Source organism: Haemorhous mexicanus, chromosome 1, assembly GCF_027477595.1.
Source record: "Haemorhous mexicanus isolate bHaeMex1 chromosome 1, bHaeMex1.pri, whole genome shotgun sequence".
In the NCBI taxonomy this organism is placed as follows: Eukaryota; Metazoa; Chordata; class Aves; order Passeriformes; family Fringillidae; genus Haemorhous; species Haemorhous mexicanus.
This window is the reverse complement of record NC_082341.1, coordinates 20,614,284-20,628,945: the sequence shown is the minus strand read 5'-3', so window position 1 is coordinate 20,628,945 and position 14,662 is coordinate 20,614,284. Positions and strand designations below refer to the sequence as shown.

Here is a 14,662-nt window from a genome sequence, read left to right as displayed (position 1 = left end):
AGAAAGTAGAATTAGGGTCAGGTAACCTGTGATAAATGTAGAGACACCTTTTGAGCAAACAGACATGGTTAAGAAAGAGCCAAAGCCATATGGAATTTATTCTGGCAAGGAATGCCAAGAGCAAAAAGAAAAGCTTCCATAAATACATAAGGGGCAAAAAGAAGACTATTGAAAATGTGCACCTGCTGCTGAAAAGGGCAGGTGTTCTGGTGATGCAGGGCATGGACAATGCTGAGGTGCCTAATGTCTTCTTCACCTCAGCCTTTGCTAAAAAAGACAACATTCAGGAATTCCCAGAGACCAGTATGAAAGATTGGAGCAAGAAGGTTGTACCTTGGTGGAAGAGAATCAGGTCAGAGAACACATAAACAAACTGGACATACATAAACCCCTGAGCCCCAAGAAGATGTGCCACTGAGTGCTGAGGGAGCTGGCTGATGTCATTGTAAGGCCACTTTCAATTTTTCCTTCCCTTGCTTCTGATGGTTCTCATATTTCCATGTGAAACAACAGCCATCACAGGCTTCTCACAAAAGATCAGTGTCCCTTGTATTCCACATCATCAGCCTCCAGCTGGAGAGTTGCACTTAACTGCTTCACACTTAGAGATATGCTGACGTTTAAGGTAAGGCATTACGTGGGTAAAATCCTACATGAATAAATTCTGCATTCTGTGGTCTGAAAGGAGCCTGCTGGAGCTGTTATGAGGGTAAGAAGGAGAAGCAGAGATTGTAGAAGTGCTGCAGGATGAGAAAAGACAGATTTGTGTAAATGTTATAAAGGTTTGGAAAACCACTATTTTATGCATGAGACAAAACAAAGTACTGAACTGGTCTTCTACCTTTGTTCAAGCTCCTTTCCATGCACACAAAGCAATTTCAAATAGAGCATTTGCTTTTCATCTCTCAAATATTATTTCTGTTCATCCAAGAAGCCCTTCCCCAACTGCACTGTGTATCACTGGGGACCTGCTCTACACTCCAAATGTTTTTTTCATGTAATAAATACTTGACATTTAGAAAAATCGCTTCTAAATTTACACAGTGCAGAGCTCACAGTTTGAGATTACCCTCCAAGCACCCTGAAGTGCCAGGCGCATAAATAAATGTCTTTGCAAATAGATTCTCATTTATTAGTTTTGCAAGAGTATTTTCACTTCTTGGAGATGGGTGATTACTAAAGGATGAAAGAAGCACTTCTGGTTTAAAAATAATAGTAAGAAAATGCAGGAGAAGGCCTGATCAAAACCATTAAATTTTCTCCCTAATGTTTTGATGTTTTCTATCTTTGTAATTTAATTTTCATAATAATAGTACTGTAAGTCTAAACTGTCCAGTTGTGCTTTATGTCATAGCCAGCCACATACACCTGTGTGAGAAACAGCAGCAGGAGATAAACTGGCATTTTCAGGGACAGGAAATACTGTCTGTCTGCAGGTCATGCGTGGTCTCCATCATACAGGATATAAATAGACTTCAAGATGTACCATCAACTCCCATGACACTACTGGGAGATGACCAAGCATTAGTGTCCCCATTTCAGAGAGGGAATAATATAGGACTAAGTGCTTTGCCATAGAGAAAGCCAGGGATTGGTGTCTACTCCCACTACATAAAAGCTGCAAAGCTCCCTACAAAGGCATCCTTCCATCTGAACTGCAATGTCTCACCTCATTTCCAGATGTGTGGAAAGTGAGAAAAGATTCATGATGGCCATGAATTGCTTGGCACCTGTTCTCACTATCACCTGTGGGTAGTGCCTGTGCTGCACAGGCCAGAGTACTGAGGCAATTGATGGTGCCATGCAAGGATACAACCTTAACCAGTAAGTAAGGTGATCTTCTCACTTACTTTTGCTACCAAAACCCTAAATCTCTTGTTCAAACTGTCTCTCTGCTGCTGGGGGGTGGGGGGCAGGGGGCATAACAGCACAGTGATAGATGGGATAAAGGGCCTGTTTCTGACTACAGAAGGCAGCCCAGATAGCTACCCTGGGACAGGCTGGATAGGCCAGGCTTTTCTTCAGTACAGACTGAGCCTTAGCAGCCAAAACTATAAGGGGCCAAGGATCCTTGGACATGTGTTCAAAACCCTTGAGCCCAGGGCCTTCAACTCAGGGAGTGCCTGTGTTTTTGCACGAAGACTGTGAGTCAGTAGCAGTGATAACCCTGATGATTCCAGCCTTTTCTAGATGTGCCAGAACATTGTTTTTTGGCCAAGTTAACACTTTAGTGAAGCTAAAGATGTTTGACACTTTTTCTGACAAACGACAGATGAAGCCATGTGGAACATATTAAGGAAGGGGATGTGGGGAGTGTCCCTGTTAGCACAAAATCATGGTTTTGCTACTGCTTACCTCTTTTCTGAGTGTGGGTATTCAGATTCAATGAATACTGCCCAGTCAAGCTTCATGACATTCTCCTTGTAGTGTCATGTCACAGAGAACTGGCCTCCAGTTACTGTTGCTTCCCTCCTGCTTCTGGCACCATCAGGAAGATTTCCATGGCTCCCAGAGTCCCTCAGACTCACAGTTACTCTATGCCTTGCTAATGAATTTATCCAAGGGAAGCAGTGAAAATCCCTAAGTGAAAGCTGTTTGACTTGCCCTGCTAGATTGACAAACTAAGCTAAAGCCAAAGTACAATCGGATTAAACCACTTATAATGTGTCTATTCAGGGCTGCACAGCAGTTGGAGTACACACATCCAATACTGATTTCAACAGTGAACATTTGATAAAGAGCTTTTACATTCTGATTAACTTTTTGTGACTGTAAAAATTGTTTTAGAGGTCAAAGAAATTGTTCACTAGGTTTGTTATTCACAAAGGTTAATCTATACCTATTCTCTTTCAGAGAATCCTTATCAACCTGATATCATGATATGCTCTCTCTAAGGGATGTTACACAGTCTCCTACTTATCTACTATTTTCCTGCTCACAAAGAGTAATGCCTAAGGTAATGATGAGGTCTCAGTCAAGTCATGGCTGTGTATGAATAAGGAAGGTGTTAGCTCAGTCTGGGGTTGCACCTGCATTTCTCCCACTCGCTCACAGTAGAACACTGAACTGCAGGCCAGCACACTGAACATGATGGCCCAGCTACTCTAAACTCCGTCTATAAACCAAATAATCTAGAATTTATCACCAGCTAATTTAGACACCTAAAACAAGTCATTGTGTTATACTCCACTTCTCTCCGTGACCATAAATGGAATCCACAGTGGTGACTTTGAACGGTAGTGATGACACTTGCAGTCAGTTCCATGGAAACCACCTTTGGTGTGAAAATGCATCTACTGCAGTTCACTGCCAGACTGTACAGCAGACTCTTCAGCTGAGCCATGCTCCCCTCTCTTCTTTTTCTTTTCCCCTAGTCTGAGGTCACTTTGCAGAGATCTTTCATCTCAGCTGATCTCTTGATGTCTGACTTTTGAAATTAATATCCTCAGCAAATAATTCAGCTCCTGCAGAGCACGTACAACACAATCAGTATAATTACTTCATGTCATACCTCAGTTGTCACTTCACTTTATTGCACTGCAAGTAAGATGAACTTGAAAAATGCTCTAAGTTAATGTTCTTATAGTTTCTGTTTTAGACTTTTCTGAAAGATGTTAAATGTATTCAGAAAAAGAGATTTCATCCTAGAAATTATCATCTGTATTACAGCAAAGCAAATAGGGCCAAGAGAGTTCAGAGCTCTATGACTCAGGCACCGTAGAAAAAAACATTCAATGTAGATAGGGAAAGTCTAGGACATGATGGGACTGATCTAGTAAACGTAGGTGTTTATGATGTAGAAATTTATATATAAATTTCTGACTATGAAGGAGCCTCCTGTACTTAAGGACCATGGAGCCTGGCATAAGTCTCCCTCCCTTGAACTGGAGACTGGGTGGTGAGATGAGTCTTGGGCTAATTCCTCCTGTCACTTCACTCAGCTTTGAGGAAAGTCAGGTGCCTCCCACTCTCACCCATTCAGTGCTTCAATATGTTTGGCTTTTGAAAACAGTTATTTTACACCAGCATTTGATGGAGAACAGTGAATTCAATGTCTGAGTACTGCAGTCTTCCATTTGAGGTCACTCCCTCTGCCACTTAATAATCACACCCCCCCATTCTTCCTTCATAATCTTTCTCCATCATGTATCACACACAAGCCTATCCAGAGCATCTTGAACCTTGTCTCTTACTCTTCTACTCCAATGCCTCAGTGAACATCATCTTCTCTTTTTTTTTTTTTTTTTTTTATTTTAAGAGAACAAACTAACTAAAAATCCAGCGAGAGACGAGTCCTTCTGCTTCTTTTTTATGTCATAATCCAACTTCAGGACATTTACTGAGGCATGCCACCACCCACCTCCACTCCTTCCTCTACTACAGGTGACTCAGACCATCATTCCCACCTTCCAGGCAGGAACCTGAGGGAGGGGTTGGTAGCAGCCCAGAGGCAGGAGCTGTGGCTGTGCTCTGTGCACACACAGTGGGAGGCTGCAGCCCACTCCTGGTGTCCTCCTAGGGCTCACAAAAGTGTTTGCATATTGTTCAAGAGAAGCTATTGGTATTAAAGGGGCAGTTCAAACTGAGGGACCTTTACTGAGTGATTTTACTTTATTAAAACTCCACACATAATAAAAGAGCAATTTTTGTTCTTACAAAGATTAAAAACTAAACAAAAAGAATCAATGACCCTTCAGGGGTGGAGTTACACAAACACAACTGTGCTTAAAATTCAGTCAGAATACTTCTGCCTTAACAGTCTCTCAAATTATATAATAAAAGTAATTTAAAATATGAAAGTTATTCCATTTCTAATGCTTATATAATTTTCCCAGCACACCCAGCATTTCTTCCTCTGATGACAGCAGCAGTATGTGAGCTCCTGGACTAATTCAGCTTTGCTTCCCTGTACTGTACAAAACAGACAGCAGCTTAAATTCAGTCCTCACTGGGATCTCTTTTTTTCATTTACATGATAAAATATCTGCAGTGCTATACTTAAGAACTAATGCTTTCATTATGGTATCTCCATTAACCAGATGGTTCCATCTATCAGTCTGCAGTGGCCACGAGACCTTAACATTCCTAGTTAGTATTATTTTGCTCTGGTGCAGAGAGAGTGTGACACAGACACTTGATACAGGATGGAAGAGGCAAGCTAAAACTCAGCCATGTATCTCAAAACTCAGGCACATTCAGTTACCAGAATATGGGCATATTGGGATCCTTGAGAAGCAAGCAATCTGTCCTCACCTTTTAAAATGCTGATGTTTTTCTCAGCCCATTTGTTTATTTTTTCAGCTGCTGGCTGGGCTGTGGCTGTGATTCCAGATTCCCTAGCCCACTGCCATGGCTTTTATGGACTTTGGCCATGCTCTTCTTCTGGACTAAGCCAGTGCTCTCATGTTGTAAAATCTTCCTATGACATTTTAGCTTAACAGAGGCAAGAGGAAAACCTAACCTGGTTTTGGAGCATATAATTGCTCCTGGAAACATTCCTTCTAATGCCCTTTTAACACCAGTGACCAAGTGTTACCCACGGCAGGAGTGCCATCTTGGTGGTAGGTACTCTGCCCTGAGGAGCATGGTTTGAGCTTGGCGTGATCCAGAGGTACAATGAGTGCAGGACAGGCACAATCTCAGTGCACAACCACTTCCCTCCTGTTCTTCTCTTGTCCAGCTGACTTTTCCCACACTGCTCCCCTTCTAAACAGCAAATAACAAGAAGGCAATGCTTTGTCTGGGGCTGCACTCAGCTATTCTGTTCTTGGGCCAAGCAGTCCAAATCACCTGGCAGTGCTGCTCTTTCAACATTTGGCTGCTCATAAATATTTGAGATGGCAAAGCTCAATCTATGACACTTTCCTCAGCAGAAATCACACTTCTGATTTAGAACCTGCTCTGATTATGGGGACACATTTGCATCTGCATCACTCATATATGCTATTCCAGCTGCAGGCACAGCAAACAAAGGAAACCCTTTGGTTGTGATCATCAGTGAAAAACTCATGCACTATGGGAAGGAGGTAGGCCACAAAGATCCAGATCTTAATCTTAAGGCAGAAGTCACTTGATGGTCCATGAGGCCAAATAAAAGCTTTTAGTTCTAAACCTCTGATCTGTCTGCAATAAAATTTGGCAATTGCAGTTCAGTCCCTAGAGGGCCCTAAAGGATAACAGTCCTCTTCACAAAACAGCTGCATGTACATATTTGACCTGATTTAACGAGGCAGTCAGCTTCTATTTGGAGAAGTCACAGTAAGTGGCACAGTAGTTCTATCACTGCCTTCTGCCCACAAGTAAAAAGTAAATGCTTGGAGGGAAAATTCTTTCTCTGAACTCGATCTGTTTGAAATTCATTCACAACTTTCAGTCTTTGCATATACCCATAACCTATATTAAGAAAAAACCCCAACATCAGTGCCTAAAATATGCATAGTAATCTACTTGATACACATCTATCAGACATGTACTCATGGTATTTTGTATAAAAATCCTTTTGCATCCTTTGTTTAAACATTTTCCATTAAACATTGTTTTTGAAAAGTTTAGTTATTTTTAGAGATAGTTTTCAAATTTAAGAGAGATTTTCAGAAGAAGATGGTAACAATTGTGTTTTCTTGTTTGGTTCCTTTCCATGTTTGCTGTTTCTTCAATAATTAATTTTTGAAAGTATTTCAAGTCATTAGAAGTAACAAAAGAAGATGGTTAATTATGTTGTCATTCAAGAACAGAAAAGACTGAAATCACTTGAAGGTACCATTTAAGCAACAGATATTTACACATGCACCAGTGCCCCAATCCCCTCTACTTGCCTTTAAGCACAGCTTGCTTTTTGTCTTGCACAATTTTAAGGAACTGTCCACATTTCTACTGTCAGTTGCTAATACTGTTCTAGAGGATTCCGACTAATGCATTTTATATGCTGCTGCCTCAGGAGACATATTTTTGGTTGTTTAGTCTCAGGAATTCACAGAAGAAAAAACCCACCACAATTATGCCTAATAAGTCTTTATTTCCAAACATAAATTGCAAAAATATTCTATTACAGAACAGGTAACAAGTACAGAATTTTAAGTATGCCTTATAACAATGAAACCATTGCCTCCTTGACCAAAAAATCATCAGGCACTTAAAACAGGAAAACAAAGTACAAATTAAACCAGCTGTAACAGATGACTCAACAATACAACTTCATCTTGGTTTTCTGTAATAAAAGCACACACACGGCTGAGGGGCTCCTGCCTCCTCCTAAACCCTGCGCAGAGACATTTCTATGTAATGCTGCACACATTCTACTCAGACAATATCAAGTTCACATCTGAAAACATAAATAAGTTCAGCACTGAGAGAATTTGAGGAACATTTTTGGAACAGCAGTAGCAGAGCCTACACTAGCAGCTTCAGAGAGCTTGGTGCATGTGGAGGAGCACAATTATACCAGCCCCAAGGGGGAGTAAGCTCTGCTTTGACAATTGCATTGCAAAGAATGGAGCTGAAATGAATGCAAACAATACACATTTTAAGAGACAATGAAGCCTCTGGGCAAAAGCTATCATGGTAACTTTATGAAATTACATTTTGGCACATGGACCAGCAGTTTCTGAAAAGCCACACATTTGCCATCGCTGAGTAGCAGCCCTGTGTAGGACCTCTCCATTCACCTGTTTTGTCCCTTGCAGATCTTGAACTAAATCAGAAGCAGAGGTTGCCTCTTAGGCCTGTCTTAGAAAGGTAAATCTAAGATGCAAGTGTCCAAATGACTAACAAAAATACTCCTCCAGGAATCAGTCAAATACCCTTAAAATTATTTTGGCTTGTGTGACTGTTTTTTAGGTGGCATTATGTAACTTCCCACACACTTTACTCTGGCATTAAACAAGAGGAATATTTAAAATATTTTTAATTAGGTACTCAAAAGAATATCAAGAATATTAACATAAAGAATATATATGAAGCTACTATATAAACAGTACATATAAAAAACGCAGAAATGGCAGCTGTTATACTTCAATGTCACAAGATTTCAATAATGAGTTTGTATTGTAAACACTGACAATAAATAGACCAAGGAGGAAGTGTTTTTAGGGAAACATCTCACAGCCGAGCCAAGAGGTGAGAAGCCTAGCATGGTGTTGGCCTACAGACTTGCTGTGAAGAATCTCCTCTTGTCAGGGACTAAAGTGAACAGTGAGGAATTTAAACCCAGCAATATTGACAATAGGCTATCCTGTCACAACCATTTGCATTATTCATTCTGAGGGCTCTTGCCTTGAAACGATGATGGGATCATTAAATACTTCCATCATGCACTGGAGAAAAGAGGGATGAAACAAAGACACAGAAGTACCAGGTGCAGCAACAAACACTGATGTATTGCTGAAGGTACACCAGGATTTAGCAAAAGACAGACTTGAATGTTCTTTTGGTGGCAACATGAGGATGCTGGCTCCAGTCACAGCCAGACTGTTTTCATCCTTAAACCAGTATCTGCCAACACCTGGCACCCAAGGGCAGTTATTGCTTGTGCTCAGAGTGATGTGAGCTCCATCACCACCCATCACAGTACTACACTGACTCCTTGCTCCATGGCAAACTCAAGCTGAGGTTCTCCCATCATGTTAAGCCCTTGCTGCACTGCTGGAATCTCGACACCGAGAGCACACTGACACTTACTCCTGTAGCTGTAACCCAGTAACCCCGGGTCACTCCCCTGGTGAGCCATGTTCCCAGAATAGGAAGGTATTCTGAAATGTGCCCTTATGAAAGGAGACCACCAAATAACAGCAATAGTCCCTTTGTTCAGTGGCATGCTGCAGAGTGTTTCTGCTCTACTTGATCACAATGATAATTTCAAGCCAATTAAATACTTTATGAAAATCTGGAACAAAGGTTAATAAATATAAATCTGCCCACTTGTTGTATGCTGTGGGTGAAAAGCCTTAAGGATTTCCCCAGAGTACACTGAGAGATTAGCTGCATTTGAAATTTTTCTGTCCAGAAACCCAAAGGATGGTCCTACCTAAAATGACAGAATTCAAAATAAAGGGAGCTGGGCCTTCTCAAGTAACTACATGCTCCCTTGTCACTCCTGTTGGCTAGCAGACCTAAAGATTAAAAAGATTTGCTGCTGAAGTACCACAAGATGAAGGATTACTGGGCTTTGAATATTTTCAACTAAGATATAATTAACTAAAAGGCTCATGTGCAAAGAAATCTACTGCTTCAGAGAGTGCAGCAAGTGGCTATCAGCTGTTTGACTTAGAGCTATTGCAGAATAAAGCACTCCATAGAATATTCCTTGGATCTGATCTTGCAGACTCCTGTATACAGGTGGTTGTGTGCTTTGTGGACCTGAGTGTCCCTGGAGGAGCTACAGCCTGGATATTCAGGACCTCTCTCCACAAATTTGTCACAGCAGTGCAAGTGACAGAACAAAAAAAGATCTGTAGGTCAAATGGATTTAAACCTTGATTTCTGTGTTAGGCTGCAGCTCCACCATGGAGTCTGTGCAGGCTCAAGGTGTACATGCTCAATTAACCCAGATGAATTAACTGATCCAGATATTTGCACTAAATAAAATCAACTAATACCGAACAACAGGAATATTTTGCTAGTAATTTAGAGAGCCAAAGAAGGTCAGAAGTCACCTAGAAAATTTAGTTTCTTTTCCTGAGTCACTCAAGACAGACAATTTCATCTTTTGTCAAGCATGGTGGTATGTCAGTCATCTCACTAATGTACAAAGGAAAGAGAATCAAAGTGAGAGTAACTGGTCTCAACCCCCTCAGGCCTTGTTCACCTCTGTTCTCTGCAGATGCTGTTTTAGATGCTGGGATTAGAAGAGGCTGAACACAAAGGAATGCTGAATAACAAGCAAGTTTATGCAAGTTTACCATCAGTGAAGTGAGATTTTTTTCTGCTTGTCATTTCTGAATCTGCTGGGGTCACCAGCTTGTTAAAATGACTTAAATTGGAAAGAAAGAAGGGTGAGCAATAATCAGCAGTGTAAGCCCTTAAGAGTCCTTAGTGTAGATGCCTTAAGCACCTTCTGGCACCACGAAGGTGCTTAAGGCATCTTCAGGGAGAGACGGGATCCGGCCCACAGAACAGCTGCTGTGCTGCCAATCCCCCTTGCAGGGCCCATCTCTCCTTTCTGACCAGGCAGACCCTCAGAGATGTCACCTTCTGAACTTGGTCAAGCTTCCAGGGTACCACTGGGTCTGTCCAACAGTTGTTGGATAACAAAAGGCACCTGTTGTGTCCCTACAGTCCTACCTGCATGGTTTTACCCCCTTCTTTGCTTTTACTGTGAAATTCCCCCGTCTCTTGGCATGAACCAGTTTTCTCATTCTGTTGCCATGGTAGAGTTTCACCATCTCAGAGTGCCAAAAGAGCTCGGTGTGGGACAGGCCAAGCTCAGACACGGCATGCAGGGTGGGGGGCAGCACAAGAATGGGGACTGAACCTTGCAGCCATTCCAGCTTAAGTCAGCATGGAGCTACAGAGCTACTTTAGCACCTCCAGTTTGGCAGCATGAATATCACACCAAGCTGCCCTTCCTTGAGGTGTAAACCCAGTCATTTACAGCATGTTTTACTATGCTGCAAGCATAGCAGTGTTTGACTCACAGTCACACAAACTCCTTAAGACACTAAACGGGGCTGCATAGCACTCCACAGGGTAAAGAGACAAATAACTAACTCAAGGCAGGACTGGATCCTGAAGGAGGATGCAACATTAGAGATTCAGAAGAGAAATAGGAATAGAAGCAGCCAGGCAGGCTTTAATCTAATGATGCTGTGATGCAGTCGTGCAAGGACACTGTCAGCTTCTGCAAAGGTACAGTGGAAATATTAGCACACTGTCAGTGTTTCTATCTTTAGAAAACTATTTAATCTCAACATTCATTCCACAGCATGTGACAGCACTGGAGGTCCACAAAGCCTAAAAATGAATATTCCTGATGTGAAATAGAGGGAATTGAAAGGTCCTTACTAACCTTTGGTCAAGAATCCTTAATCCAAACTGATGCTGGCTCAGTCTTGCAAAAGTGGCATAAACACTCCCAGGTAACAAATCCATTTATTATTATTAACCTGGCACAGGTGTAAAATAAATGAGAACTAATGTATTCAGCTACCCAAGACAACATTTCCCAAAGTGAGTGTACTTCAGCAAGTCTTGATCAATCTGATGGTTCCCCCTGATGCAGAAATGCCACTATTAACTTGCCCACCCTATGTCCGAATTAACACGACCCAGCCACCCAGCACAGAGCACCAGTACCTGTAACAAAGCTTAGTCCAATGTCTGCCCTCCTGCAGAGTGAAGTGGATGCATCTACCATCTCATACTAACTTCATGTCTGGGGCAAGGCCTGAGGACCTTAATCTAAAGTCTAATAGAGTATATTTTTATTCTATGGAAAGTTAAGAGCATTTATAGGAGAGGGTAGGAAAGGTCAACAATTCCTTCAAGCATTTATCAGCCCTGTGGTCCATATAAATCACTGAGAGCCTTGAGAGAGTGGAAGATCAGGTCTTCAAGTCATTGGCAAGTTTAAACTTCACAGAAACAGTGCTAAAAAGTCAGTGGCTGTCCATACTATAGAAATTTCCATTTGCTCTCAATTGTGAGTGCTGCATCAGATCACTTCAGTTAAGACCTCGTTTCATCAAGGAAGCCAGAACAGATTTCCTCTTTTTGGCTAAATCTCTCTTAAAATGTATTCTGATGATCTTTCCAGTAACACTAATACACCTGTTTTTCAAAAAATGTAGCTGCACAGAAATAGTTCTGACACACAGTCAGTAACTTCAGCTCTTTGTGGTGTGTCATGGTACACTGTTTACATTCATTCTGAGACAGCGCCACATGGAACAAACGAACAAATGCTTTTGAAAAAAGTTGCTGCAAATAAATTTTTTTCCTCTCCCCATCTTCTACTTCTACTCTCAAGTTTTGCCCCTTTACACAGGTTGAGTAGTTAATTGAATTTAGTCTGAGCAAAGAATGATGTTGCATTATCTCTATGTGCACATAGAGCACTTGCAATTGTTCTGGATACTATGTAAGAACCTGCAAAAGATGGATGCATTTTCCCCAAGACAAACCATGTAGCTGCTACACAGCCAAGATCACCTCACTGCTCTACAACAGACTGGAGTAAGTTACAGTCCTTACATGAACACAGGTGTGCCTTTGTCTGCCTGGATGAAATGCAGCCAGGTTGTCCTCAACCTCAGCTGTTTGCATCACCCAAAGGACAACAACTACATCCCTTTGCACAGCTTCTATAATAAACAGTCCATGTGAGTGATTCATAGCAGAGGAGATGCTCTTTTGGGAGCAAATTTTTCTTTGATCTATAACTAGGATGTTGCAACAGGCAATCATCCATAACACTCATGTTATGAGTGCAGGTTCTTTCAGCAGCCAGCTCCCTGCACATGAGCAGCAGATACTGTGGCCAGAAAATGGCAAAAATCTCACAGCTGGGGAATAAAAAATGTGGATTGTGATGTTGGAACTAGAACAGATCACAGTAAATCAAACCCCTATGCTCCCCTCTTCCAGTTACCAGCTGGTAATGCAGATGGACTCAGCAGCTCAATTCTGCTGTCTTTGTTTCTGTTAAAGGCTCTACTGACACTCAGAGGTCCATAAGTGTATTAGTGGCATCATTTATTGCCTCAAAGCATTATGTATTTTTTACCCCTTATTTTCAAAAATGGGCTTTATTGCTCATATTTGCAGTCAGAATTTATGGACACTTCTGCTAGGATAGGAGTAACACTGGATTCTGATACCATTATTCCTGGAAATGGATCCAGATGCTGAATGTGTCTCAATCAACAGACCTGTAACCATATTGATTGATTCTAATACTTCCAGGAGTGTTTATGTGATTATAAAACTGCTGCAAGGTAAGCATTCAAATATTACAATACAGTAATGCTCTTATGAAATATAAATTTAAAAGGCTTTTCTGAACCTTATTTTATAAGTTCCAATTCATTTGAGTGGTTTTTTTTTTTTTTTTTTTTTTGCAAATATAATCCTCAAAGAGTGGAATACTGAATGCTCTTTAAATCAGTTGATTTGGGATTGAATGTTGCAGCAGCAAAAGAAATTTTACTAAACAAAATACCTGATAGTATCTGAGTGTAAAAGAAGAAGGACACTCTATTTTTGAACTGACCATTCAAAGGACTCTCAAAAGAGTCCATGAAGTCCATGAAACTCTTATCAGAATCTGGTTATTACAATTTTTAAATTTTGCTTGCTCAATTGGGTTTTTTTTTTCCTGCACATATAAGCATATAAGCAGTAATAGTTAGGGTACAACTGCTTGTCAAAGCTCCTGTAAATGTTAAAATTATTCTTTCCACTGGGCTGATATTTCACTTTCTCTTGCAGCAGGATGTTGCTCCACATGTATTCTTGGACCATATGGAAAACTTAAAGAACTACACAGGTTATAAATTGGATATAGTCATTGAATATATTGAATGTAGTCCATTTTCTCATACATCCTGGTGTAGATGAGCTTGGGGTTGATGGCAAGAGGAACATTCTTCTAATAATGCTTAGTGCAGTTTCACTATCTGTAGTCACATAGGAATACAAGCTCTACTACATGAAAAGAAATTGAATTATAGGCTTGGTACCCATCATCTTTCTAATGGAAATTCTGTCATGTATGAGCCAAGACAAATAACTGGAATAGCAAGAATGTATGCAAAGTCATGCCCTACCAGGACCCTGGGGATTGTAATGTGGAACTAGGTTCACAGTCCTCATTTGGAGCTGAACTGGACCTTAGACAGGATCATAAGCAAGTAGAATGGTTTATAAATAATTATAAAGCTCTGGTCCTTCACATATGTGTTCTCAGAATTAACATCACTCATATGAGTGATCCCATTAAATCCACAGCATCATCTATTGCTCACAAAATGAAAGCCCATTAAATCCACAGCACTACTTACTGCCCACAGAATGAAAGCCCATAAACCACTTAACTACCTCTGACCTGAGGGATTTTCTCATCTGTGCACACCCTGGGAAAACTAAGAATGACACGGCTCTGAATTAATTACTCCTCTTCAGCTCTTCTCATCACTTCTGTCATGCAGAAAAATGCCAGTATTTACAGGATGAAGTTCTTAATTGAAAACATTCACTGCCAACTAATGCAGCCACCATATGGAGACTATTGCCTATACTATGTGATATCAACAAAACCAGAGATCATATGTCAAAATATTTTAATGATCCTCTAGAAGCTAAACATGATGAATGTCACATATTGCCACCATCCTGAGATTGTGCTTTGCTACCATTAAACCAGCAGTAAGGAGTTTCAGAATTTTTCAAATAATTGTTACTTTGTATTTTAAAAAATGATCACTCAAATTTTTTTAAATGTAGCAGTCACTGTGTGAAAAAAACTCTCCCTTTTCTCCCCAAGTGTAAAATATTTCTCTATTGTAGCATTATTGTAGAACTGTATTATATGCAGTTTAATGCTCACAAAATCACATCAGATCAAATCCAACACCGAACTGCTGAGATATACACAAATTCTCTCCTTAGGATCATCACCCTGAAATTAAAGCAATAAAATATGTTATTGGTATTTCTAGTTTAGTAGAAA

General features: G+C 40.7%; 2 protein-coding genes across 5 annotated transcripts in view; one reads left to right on the top strand and one right to left on the bottom strand.

Annotated features, from left to right (window-relative positions):
- Positions 1-14,662, top strand: part of VIM (vimentin) — a 174,927-nt gene that overhangs the window by 19,108 nt on the left and 141,157 nt on the right. The gene's annotated exons all lie outside the window — the stretch shown is intronic.
- The window catches only part of ST8SIA6 (ST8 alpha-N-acetyl-neuraminide alpha-2,8-sialyltransferase 6), a 72,467-nt gene that overhangs the window by 20,670 nt on the left and 37,135 nt on the right, over positions 1-14,662 (bottom strand). For 2 of the 4 annotated variants that reach the window (XM_059842482.1, XM_059842456.1), the window contains one exon: positions 6,996-14,611. The exons of the other annotated variants lie outside the window; for them this stretch is intronic. The gene's annotated coding sequence lies outside the window, so the exon portion shown is untranslated. Of the gene's footprint in view, positions 1-6,995; positions 14,612-14,662 lie in introns of those variants that run through there. 4 annotated transcript variants of the gene reach the window in all.